The sequence below is a fragment of the Mastomys coucha genome, unplaced genomic scaffold, assembly GCF_008632895.1.
Source record: "Mastomys coucha isolate ucsf_1 unplaced genomic scaffold, UCSF_Mcou_1 pScaffold15, whole genome shotgun sequence".
NCBI lineage: Eukaryota > Metazoa > Chordata > Mammalia > Rodentia > Muridae > Mastomys > Mastomys coucha.
In genome coordinates, this window is record NW_022196897.1 from 158557595 (window position 1) to 158567481 (window position 9887).

Below are 9887 nucleotides of genomic sequence, written 5' to 3' on the forward strand. Positions count from 1 at the left end.
CACACACACACGTACGTACACACACACACACACACACACACACACACACACACCAATTTTTTTAAGCCTTTTCTTCATAAACTACCAATACCTACTCATCCACAGGAATTCTTTTCTGGGCCATTTAAGTCAAGAATCCCAGTTTCACATGAGTGCTAGTCTCTAAGGAGACCCAGAAGTGCCACAGGCAACAGCGTTAGCTTCAGCTGAGATGAGATTCTTTTTGTTCTCACAACTTATCTTCAGAATGAGACCATAAGGTGATTTCTGAGGTAAACGAAGTAGCTCTGACAACTGGATGAAACCATCCGCCAGATCAGTCATCTCTACAAGCCCAGCAGAAGGGAGGCTGAGTTAGAAGAAGCTCTGTAGGCTCAGGGCTAGCCTAGGCTACTAGGACCCTGTCAAACTGGTCAACCATATCACAGAAACACTGCTAAACATCATAGGTTGTAAGGCAGTGATTATGTGGTCTAACCACAAACAAAGTTCGTAATCTTTATCTGTGTGTGACGTTCTCAAAAAACTCCAGATTTATACCTAAAAAAGAAGGGCGGTCCGGGTCAAAGGTTACACACACTCTTGGCCTTTAGCATGGTTCAGTACTATTTCAACAGACTTATTTGAGGTAGAGCCTGGTGGTTCACGTCTATAATCCCAGCACCTGGGAGGCAGAGGAAGGAAGCTAGTCAAGGCCAGCCTAGGCTAGACCACCACCTTGTCTTATAAAAACTAAGAGGGCCAGAGCCGTAACTCGGGTAGAACACTTGCCTAGAATGCACAAGCCCTGGTTGACTCCCCAGCACCAAATAAAAACCTTAAAAGGCAAAGTACACAGAGACACTTTTACTTACGGTGTGAGACAGAAATACACACACAGAACCACCGCCAGCTTTTCCAGTACACTGGACTGCTCCCTCCTATTTGGTCACCCCACGATTGCTGGAAGGACTGGACACAGTCCTGGGTGCTGCTGTGACCCTGGGAGACACTAGTGTTTGGACGGCGTGATCTCTAGGAAAACAATCGTCACAACAATTTTTTGTTAGATATGTTGGAATTCTTGACCCTCAGCCAGCAAAGGCTTTAAGCAGATCCCCTAGCCATGCCTCATAAATCTTCCCTCTCCACACCACCTGCATCATCTAGATGGCTGACTTTCTAGGAACAGAGGACTGGAGGCTCGGAGAACATTGGCAGGAAGCTGCGTTCCAAGAGCCTGTGGACTGATCCATGTAGCTATGAGGGTGCTACGGAGGCTGTCTGGGGGAAAGGGAGAAGGGAGAGGGGACTTCTGCGTGTGAAACAAAAGACAATTCCCTTGCTCCATAAAATCTGCAAAATGCATGCATCAGCAGCACTGCGCACATGGATTCAGTCTTTAGGGAAAGATGTCCAACTTCAAAGGGGACCCCAAAACCCACAGGAAGTGCCAAGGCAGACTGCAGAGTTATTTTCGAACAGGGGACCTCAATTAAGAAAACAGCCCAGCCGGGGCGGTGGTGGGCACACCTTTAATCCCAGCACTTGGGAAGCAGAGGCAGGTGGATTTCTGAGTTCGAGGCCAGCCTGGTCTACAGAGTGAGTTCCAGGACAGCCAGAGCTACCCAGAGAAACCCTGTCTCAAAAAGACAAAAAAAAAAAAAAACCCAAAAAAGCAAAAACAAAAAAACCAGCCCATCTGGTTGTCCTGTAGGCAAGTCTGTGGTACATTTTCCTAGTTCATGATTGATACTGAAGGGCCCAGAACATAACACTAGTCTAGTGAGTCTGGGCTGTGTAGGAAACCTTCATAGGCTAGAGAGAACGACAGGAAGGTAAGGAGCATTCCTCCGTGGTCTGTCTCAAACTGCTTCTTGTCACCATTTGGTCATAGCAACTTAGGAGAGATTTATTTTGACTCCCTGTTTTAGGGCTATGACCTATGACCTATGAGCTATGATCATTATTTTGTCAAATAACATGATCTATAATCTCCTAGGAAGAGAAAGTCTTCATGAGGAACTGCCCAAATCAAGTTGGTCTATAGGCAGGTCTGTGGGGTAATTCTGTTCATTGATGTGGGAGCATCTGTCCCAAATGGGTGCCACCATTCCCTAGCCAAAGTGGGCGGCACCATTCCCTAGCCAAAGTGGGCGGCACCATTCCCTAGGTTTGCATAATGAACTAGAGAGAGAGAGAGGAGAGGAAGTGAGATGAACGCAAACATGCATTCCCTCATCCTCTCTCTGCTCTTGATTGGATGTGACAAGCTACTTCGAGTTGCTGCTGCCCTGACTTCCCACAATGATGGACTGCAACCTGGAATTATAAGCCAAATAAACCCTTTCTCTCTTAAGTTGCTCAGGCAAGGTGTTTTGTTGTAGCAACAAAAACAAAGCTAGAACTACTCCATATCTGTCAAAGCTAGAACTACTCCATATCTGTCAAAGCTAGAACTACTCCATATCTGTCAAAGCTAGAACTACTCCATATCTGTCGAGGAAGTTGTGGCAACAGGGAGGCTCCGTAGCAGCAGAAGTGTAAGGCTGCTGGCTCATATCTCAGCAAACCAGGAGGCAGAGAGGCATGAGCCTGGCAACCCACTTCCTCCAGTTAGGTCCCACCTCCAAAAGGTTTCACAACCTTCCAGGACAGCACCATCAGCTGGGGCTCAAGGGTGCAAACATAATAATGCTGTGGAGAGCATTTTACCACATTCACACCCTGACAGAACAGGAGAGGGTCAGTAGCCATCAACCACCCTTCCCTCTTCCTAGGACCCTTCCACATTAAAAGTGTGTTGGGGAGGATGGAGCCACCTCCCTCCAAGTTCACACCTTTGCACAACACCCACATGATACATCGCAGACTCAGAGCATGTCTGAGGATCGGGTGCATGGCCAGTTGAGAGCTCGAGACTGCCTATTTAATTCACTCAAACAGATTAACAATGGTGTGCAGAGCCAGCCCTAAGATGTAGAGAGAATTCAACCCTGCCCCTGCTTCTTGCTGCCTTTCCCCAGCACAAGGCAGGCAATTTCTGTCTCCTCGTCAAGAAAACCTGGTACGGTCCTAGCAGCCGGCTCAAGCATTTGGTGAGGTATTTCGAGGATGTGATTCATGGGAGACAGCTTCACTTAGCACACTGCCTAGCACCCACTAACTTACGTTGCTAGTCCTTACTGCCAGTTTCATTAAGAGCCATCAGTCACAGGCTGGAGAGATAGATTCATCAGTAATGTACCCGATTTATAAGCACAAGGACCTGGAGTTGATCCCTGGAGTCTTGGCTATGGTGGTGTGTGCTTACAATCACAGTGCTGCAGAAGTGGAGACAGGTGGATTCTCCACCTGTCTGGCCAGCCAGCCTGGCCTACAGTGAATTCCTCTGACCTCCACATGTAAGGGTGTGGGGGCACAAGTGCATGCAAAAACACACACAAACTCTCTCTCTCTCTCTCTCTCTCTCTCTCTCTCTCTCTCTCTCTCCCTCTCTCTCTCTCTTTCTCACTCACACACACAGTCTCTCTCATATACACACTCTCACACACACATACACACACTCTCTCTTACACACACACACACACACACACACACACCATTATCACATTATACTCAGTGCAGTGCAAGCCCCTTAGGCCTTCACAGACATGAATGAAGGCTAGAACCCCTGGGGCCTTGCCAAAATGAAGACTCATAAAGATCCATGGGATTGGGCCAGGCCTGGTGCTCTGCATTTCTAACAAGTGCTGGGTTAGCATTGATGCCCTAGGCTGAGACTCATACTTGACCAAGCAAGGCCTCCCTTGTCAGAGATCTGAGAACAAGATGGGACAATTTCTCAGCGCTGAAAATCAATCACAGGGAAGGAGGATGGCTTCCTTGCAAAGCAAATATATTGACTGGATGTCTCAAAGCCAAAGGAGATGCCTCAGGAAATCCAAAGGATCACGATTAAATGAAATTGTTTGAGCTGTCCTTCTTGGGGAATCATCTTCATCATCTTCCCCCTAACTTTTGGGAGCATCTGTCTATGTGGTAGCAGCTTGTCTGAGGGAAAATGAAGCAAATGAGTTACTGGCATTCCAGACGTGAGTGTGACTCACTAGCACGGCCCCTCTGTTGAGTCATTTATTCTAGATGACTCTGTCGGTTATAATAAAAAAAAAGCATCAGAAAACCCCAGAAAGGATGAAAACAAGCCAGCAGGACGGCAAAGGCAAGACAAGAGAGAAAATTCTAGGGAGGTGAGGCAGCCCTTCCTATGAGAAGCCACACCCACCCAGTGAAGCAAGGTCAAGGTCACCCTCAACCATGCACGTACCAAGATTAAGGGCAGTCTGGGCTATATGAGACTCTTTAAAGATTTAAAAAAAAAATACAAGCAAACTGTGTGGTACTTTCCTAAAGCCAGTAAGAAGTGAGAGCTCACACCACATGCCGAAGAGCAAGAAACAGCAGGCCGAATTCATTTTTTACTTCAATCAAATTCTGACAGCTTCCATTTACTCAAGACTGAGCCAAGAGCCTTCCAGTTAGAAAAAGGAATTCTTCACACCCTCCGTACCTAGAGCCTGACGCTATGTCATCCAACACTTCCTCGAGATCCCGAGATGCCTTTCGCACCTTTGGCTTCTAACTCCTATCGGTCCCTCACACTTGGGTGATGGTGAATGAGGCATGTTCCTCTGACACCCACTCCTGATCACTCACTCTCATGCACCCACTCCCACCCGCTCCCCCAACACAGTGCTCACGGGTTTGAACACTTGATTTCTAGCTGGTAGATCTCCTATCCTCTCTTCCTCTCCCCTTCCCTCCCCTCCCCTCCTCTCCTCACCTGTCCCCTCCCATCCCCTCCCTTCCCATCCTATCCTTTCCCCCCTCCCCTTATCCCCTCCCTCCCTTTCCCTCTTCCTCTCCCTCTCCCTCTTCTTCTCCCTCCCCACTCCCCGTCTCACCTACTTCACACAGATGAGAACTAAAGCATTGTTCCCAATGCCCCAGCTGGAGCCACTCCCACTACTGTCCCTTCCCCACTGTGGTGGCCTGTTCCTTCAAAGTGTGACACAGAACAAACTCCTCCTTAAGTAACACCTTGCCTGGAATTTGGTCCAGCAAGAGGAAAGATAACTGATGGAGTAGCCAAGGACACTGAAGGCTATCAGCACACGGGCCTCAGCAGGAAACCAGAGACCCTTCCCCAAACTTCCCTATTACAGGCCTTATCGAAACGGTCAAACAGAAAGCACAGTCCAGGACAATTAGTCTGCATAGGCTTCCACTCTCGGAGCCAACTGCTGTGGCTGGTGTGTCCTGGGTAAGCATGGACCAGGAAAGCAAGAGAGGAAACCTGCAGAAGATGACCAGTGATGCTTTCAAAATAAACTGAGCATCAGGCCACAGATCACATTTCTCCCATTTTAAATTCTCTTCCAAAACTCTGCCCACATGGCTCTTTTCACACAAACCACCCACCCATTCCTTCAGGCTGCAGGCTTCCTTCACTTTCTCTAAAAACTCGACAGCAATTCCTAGACAGCTAACAATGCATCACAAGACAAAAAGTCTTGTGAATTTTTTAAGCAAAGAGACAGGGCCAAGTATCCTCCATCTTGTCTTAGCTGGAGCCATCTTTGATTTAATCCAAAATCGGCACTTCCTTTTCTACCTGTGGGAAAGTACTCAAACCTGTTCTATAAACTTGAGGGTCAAATGCCCCAGCTAGCTGCATGCGTTTGGCTTCTGTTCAACTGCTCGCTCGCTTTACTTCCTTGTAACTCCCAACCAGATGTTGGTAGCTTTTCTGTGTTCTTTGCCTTCCAATGCTTCCTGTAAAATGTATTCAAGGCTGCTCCATGAGAAGCCACTAACACAGACTCTCAGTCTAGACTTTGGTCACACTAAGTAGTCTTTGGGTCTCTACCCGACAACACTAGAAGCTGGAAAGATGGTTCAGTGGCTAAGAGTGCATACAGCTCTTATAAAGGATTCAAGTTCAGTACCCACATCCTGCAGTTTCCAGCCCCCTGTAACTCCAGCTGCAGGGCATCTGATACCCTCTTTTGGCCTCCAAGGATGTATGCTTCCACATGCACATATACATAATTTTTAAAATAAAATTAGTTTTTTTTTAAAAAAAAAAAAAGTTTCCAGTGGGTGAACCTCAAATACAATGCACCAAGTGGCTCCTTTCCTTGGGAGTTTCTAGAAAAAGTGATTCCCATACAGACAAAGTAGGTCAGTAGCCTGGGCCTGGGAGGGAATAAGGTCAGAGATAAGTAGGCAAAAGGGATCTTTTGTGGTGATGAAAATGTCCTAAAAACTGGATGTGGATATGGTGTCCTAACTCAATAAAGCTACTAAAGATCATTGCTTATACACTTAAAATTCATGGATTTTATATAATAGACGTCTATCACATTGCTTACAAAGGTCAAGGTTTACAATGACTAGACAGAAATCGAAATGAGATCCTTACGACAGCTCCTGCCTCACTTCCACAAACCACCAGGGAGCCCAGGGCACCTCAGGCAATGCAGTACTAGATAAGGTAGGAGGCCCATCTGCAAGGGCCCACCTCTGCGGCAACTGCAAGCCCTTATCAAAATGGCCCAGCCCCACTCAGCCTCATGGGCCAGGCTGGCCATATTGCCACATTCTAGGATCCAGAGCACAGCTCAGCCTCCCTCTCTGCAGCTGAGAACCACAAGTCCCATCTACTCCCAGTTCAGAGGCTAGACAGAGGTATAACTCAGTGGCAGAGCATCTGGGTGGCTTATATGAAGGCCCGGGTTCAGTCTGCAGTACAAGAGGGAAAAAGGTGCCCCTCCCTCCCTCCCTCTCTTCTGTCTCTCTCTCTCTCTCTCTCTCTCTCTCTCTCTCTCTCTCTCTCTCTCTCTCTCTCTCTCTCTCTCTCTCTCTCTCTCTCTCTCTCTCTCTCTCTCTCTCTCTTTCTGTGTGTGTATCCCACATTTCTATGCTAGACCCAGTCTCAGGGTGTATGTCATTGGCTCCCTCTATAGGTCACCAGATAAAAAAAGGTTCACTCTAAATTTCAAATAAACAACCTCTAATTTTCCTGCATACGCATGTCCCTTACTTACATAGGACATATTTACATTAAAAATGCACATGCACGCCAAAGGACAATCTTGTGGGGTTGGTTTTCTCCTTCCACCTTTACTGGGATCCAGGGATCAAATCCAGTTAGTCAGGCTTACATGGCCCTGTATTCCCAAAGCTGGAAAAGCCTCGGTAGATGCAGTAAAATCCTCCCTCCCTCCCTCCCTCCCTCCCTCCCTCTCCAGTCTACCACAGAGTGCCCCCTTACCTCACACTGATAGCCTAAAAGGAACTTCAAAGAGGAAAGAACGTCTTTTGTGGCATTTTTTTTCTTATTTTGCTGGAAAAAAATAAGTATCTTTTTTTTCCAATGTACCCTTTGTTCAAAAAGTACCTATTGGTAGTGTTATTCCCAACATCTGAGGCTTCTATGTGCAGGGCTTTTTGTAGCATTACATGTGGTTCCAAAAACAGGCTTATAAGGGTGGATTTAATCTTCCTATTCACCAGAGAAAAATAAGGCTCAGAAGGTCAATGAACCTCTCATGACTGGGTGTGTGGTTCCTTGCCAAAGCTCTCAGAACATGGTAGATGCTACGGGATCTCCGTAGGATATATTACATACAAGATATAATGTGTAGGGTATATTTTATATATAGGACATATTCTACATAGGATATATTGTGAAAGGGTGTTGTATATATGTATATATAGCACATGATGTGAGTGGGATTTATCATATGAGACATACATCAGTCATAAAATATATAAGATGTATGGGACAGAGTACATTCTATATTATAAGGGAGGATTTGTACTCCATAATGTAGAAAGGAATCTGTACATACGCATTATGAGTGGCTCATCAAACCCACACTGCTAATGATTGTGTCCTGAGTTAACTCTCCCACACAGGTGGCACCTGGCAGAACACAGGACTGATACCGCAGATACTGAACAAACTCACCATCCCTGGGAGTGTCCTATCAGGCTATATGGAGAGACAATTATGAGGGAGGTGCACAGGAGAGGGAGAGGCGAGAGGACATGGCTGGCCAGCTAACCAAAGGGGCAGGACAGAGCTCCGGAAGGGTGGAGCTCCAAGAGGGCGGGGCTCCGAGAGGGCGGGCTCCGAGAGGGCGGGGCCACAGAAGGGCAGAGCGCTTTTGTCTCCCCCTCCTTTAATAGCCGACCGGCTAAAGTTGAGATGGATATAAAGGAGTCTTCTATGGTGTGAGCCTGTTGCCTTCCCAGGCACTGGACCAATGAATAAAACAAATAACAACTTAGTTCTTGTCTCTGCTCATTGGAGTCGGTGGAAACAGACAGCAGGAACCTTGGTAAGGTGAGGCCAGGATGGTGATAGGCTGTGATGAGACGGGAGAGAAATTATACCTGCAGAGGCCTTAGTGGGCACCAAACACAACTCCACATCTTTAAAGACACTAACTTACTTGATTCTGTTCTAATTTAAATCTCTCCCCTCCGCACTGCCCCACCCCCACCCCAACAGTAGAAAGTATCTATTATGTCCTTTTACAGATAGGAAAACAGAGACACCAAATGCCCAAAACAATCAACCAGCAAATATGACACCCTTAAGGACCATGGATTTTAAGTCACCTATGGATCAATTGTAACCTGTACTGCTGCTTTCAACAGCTTTATTCCTCCACTGTAGAATAAGAACAATTATACCCTGCATGTACTTAAACCCTACCAGCGTCTCACTGAGAAAACAAAATGAAATCAGTCCCCGTCAACAGCTTACCCCAGTGCCCAGCATGATGAAGACGCCCAATAAGTAATACGATGATTCATAAAGAGGCGTTCCCAGTGCGGCAACCCCAACCGGCCAGACAACATGAGCCCTCCGCTGCAATAGTGGCAAAGCTGTTCTGGGGTAAAGTAACCAATCATTTCCTCATTGGATTTAAAGCTTGTGCACATGTGGGCACTCACATCTAGGACTATAAACCTGGCCTGTGCCTGAGGAGGTCAAAGGCTCTGGTGGAGAAGTTACTGAGAGTGTATTGCTGAATAGATATAATATGCCTTAAAAAGAATGAAGCAGCAAGTGGATGGAAAGAGGAGGGAGAGGGAAGGAGGAGGGGGGGAAGGGAGAAAGGAAGGAAGGAAGGAAGGTAGGAAGAAAGGAAGGAAGGAAGGAAGGAAGGAAAAGAAGGAAGGAAGGAAAAGAAGGAAGGAAGGAGTTATACAAAGACGTCAACCACTGGCTCTTGGCTTCATCTCTGTAAAAACCATAAAATGGAACTGCATGCATTGCATTCCATGGTCTACAACCCAAGAGCTGGCTTTAAACAAAGAACACCAGGCTCCATTTCAGTTAAACCCCGAAGCGCTTAGTCAGGGAGATTGAGCTAAGCCAGAGCCTCCAGTGGCTTGTAGTGTAACAGGACAGCAAAGAGAGACTGCCTACCTTGTTCTTACCCTCAGAGTCCCCCACCTTCTGCTCCCCCTCCTCATGTTTCCAAACACACTGTAAAATAACTCTGAGGAAGTAGCAGACCTCCCCACTGCTGATTTCAGCTCTGGGACCGCAAATTGTTTGGAGCCAAATCTTACCATTTGGTAATAACTTAATGCAGGTTCTCCCATGCAGGTATGCGTGCTTCGGCGAGTGCACTAGGAGACTACACAGTCATTCTGCGTAGTTTGTGCTGTGGAAGTGTGGGATAAATGGCCTCATCTTCTGGCAGCCTTATGAGCCTGAGAGAGGGAGCCGGGTTATCACTCTTATGTAGAGATAGTCATGTCCTCAGGTTACACTCAGTACACATGAACTCAGGCCATGGCACCCAGGCCCCCGGCCCTGAGAC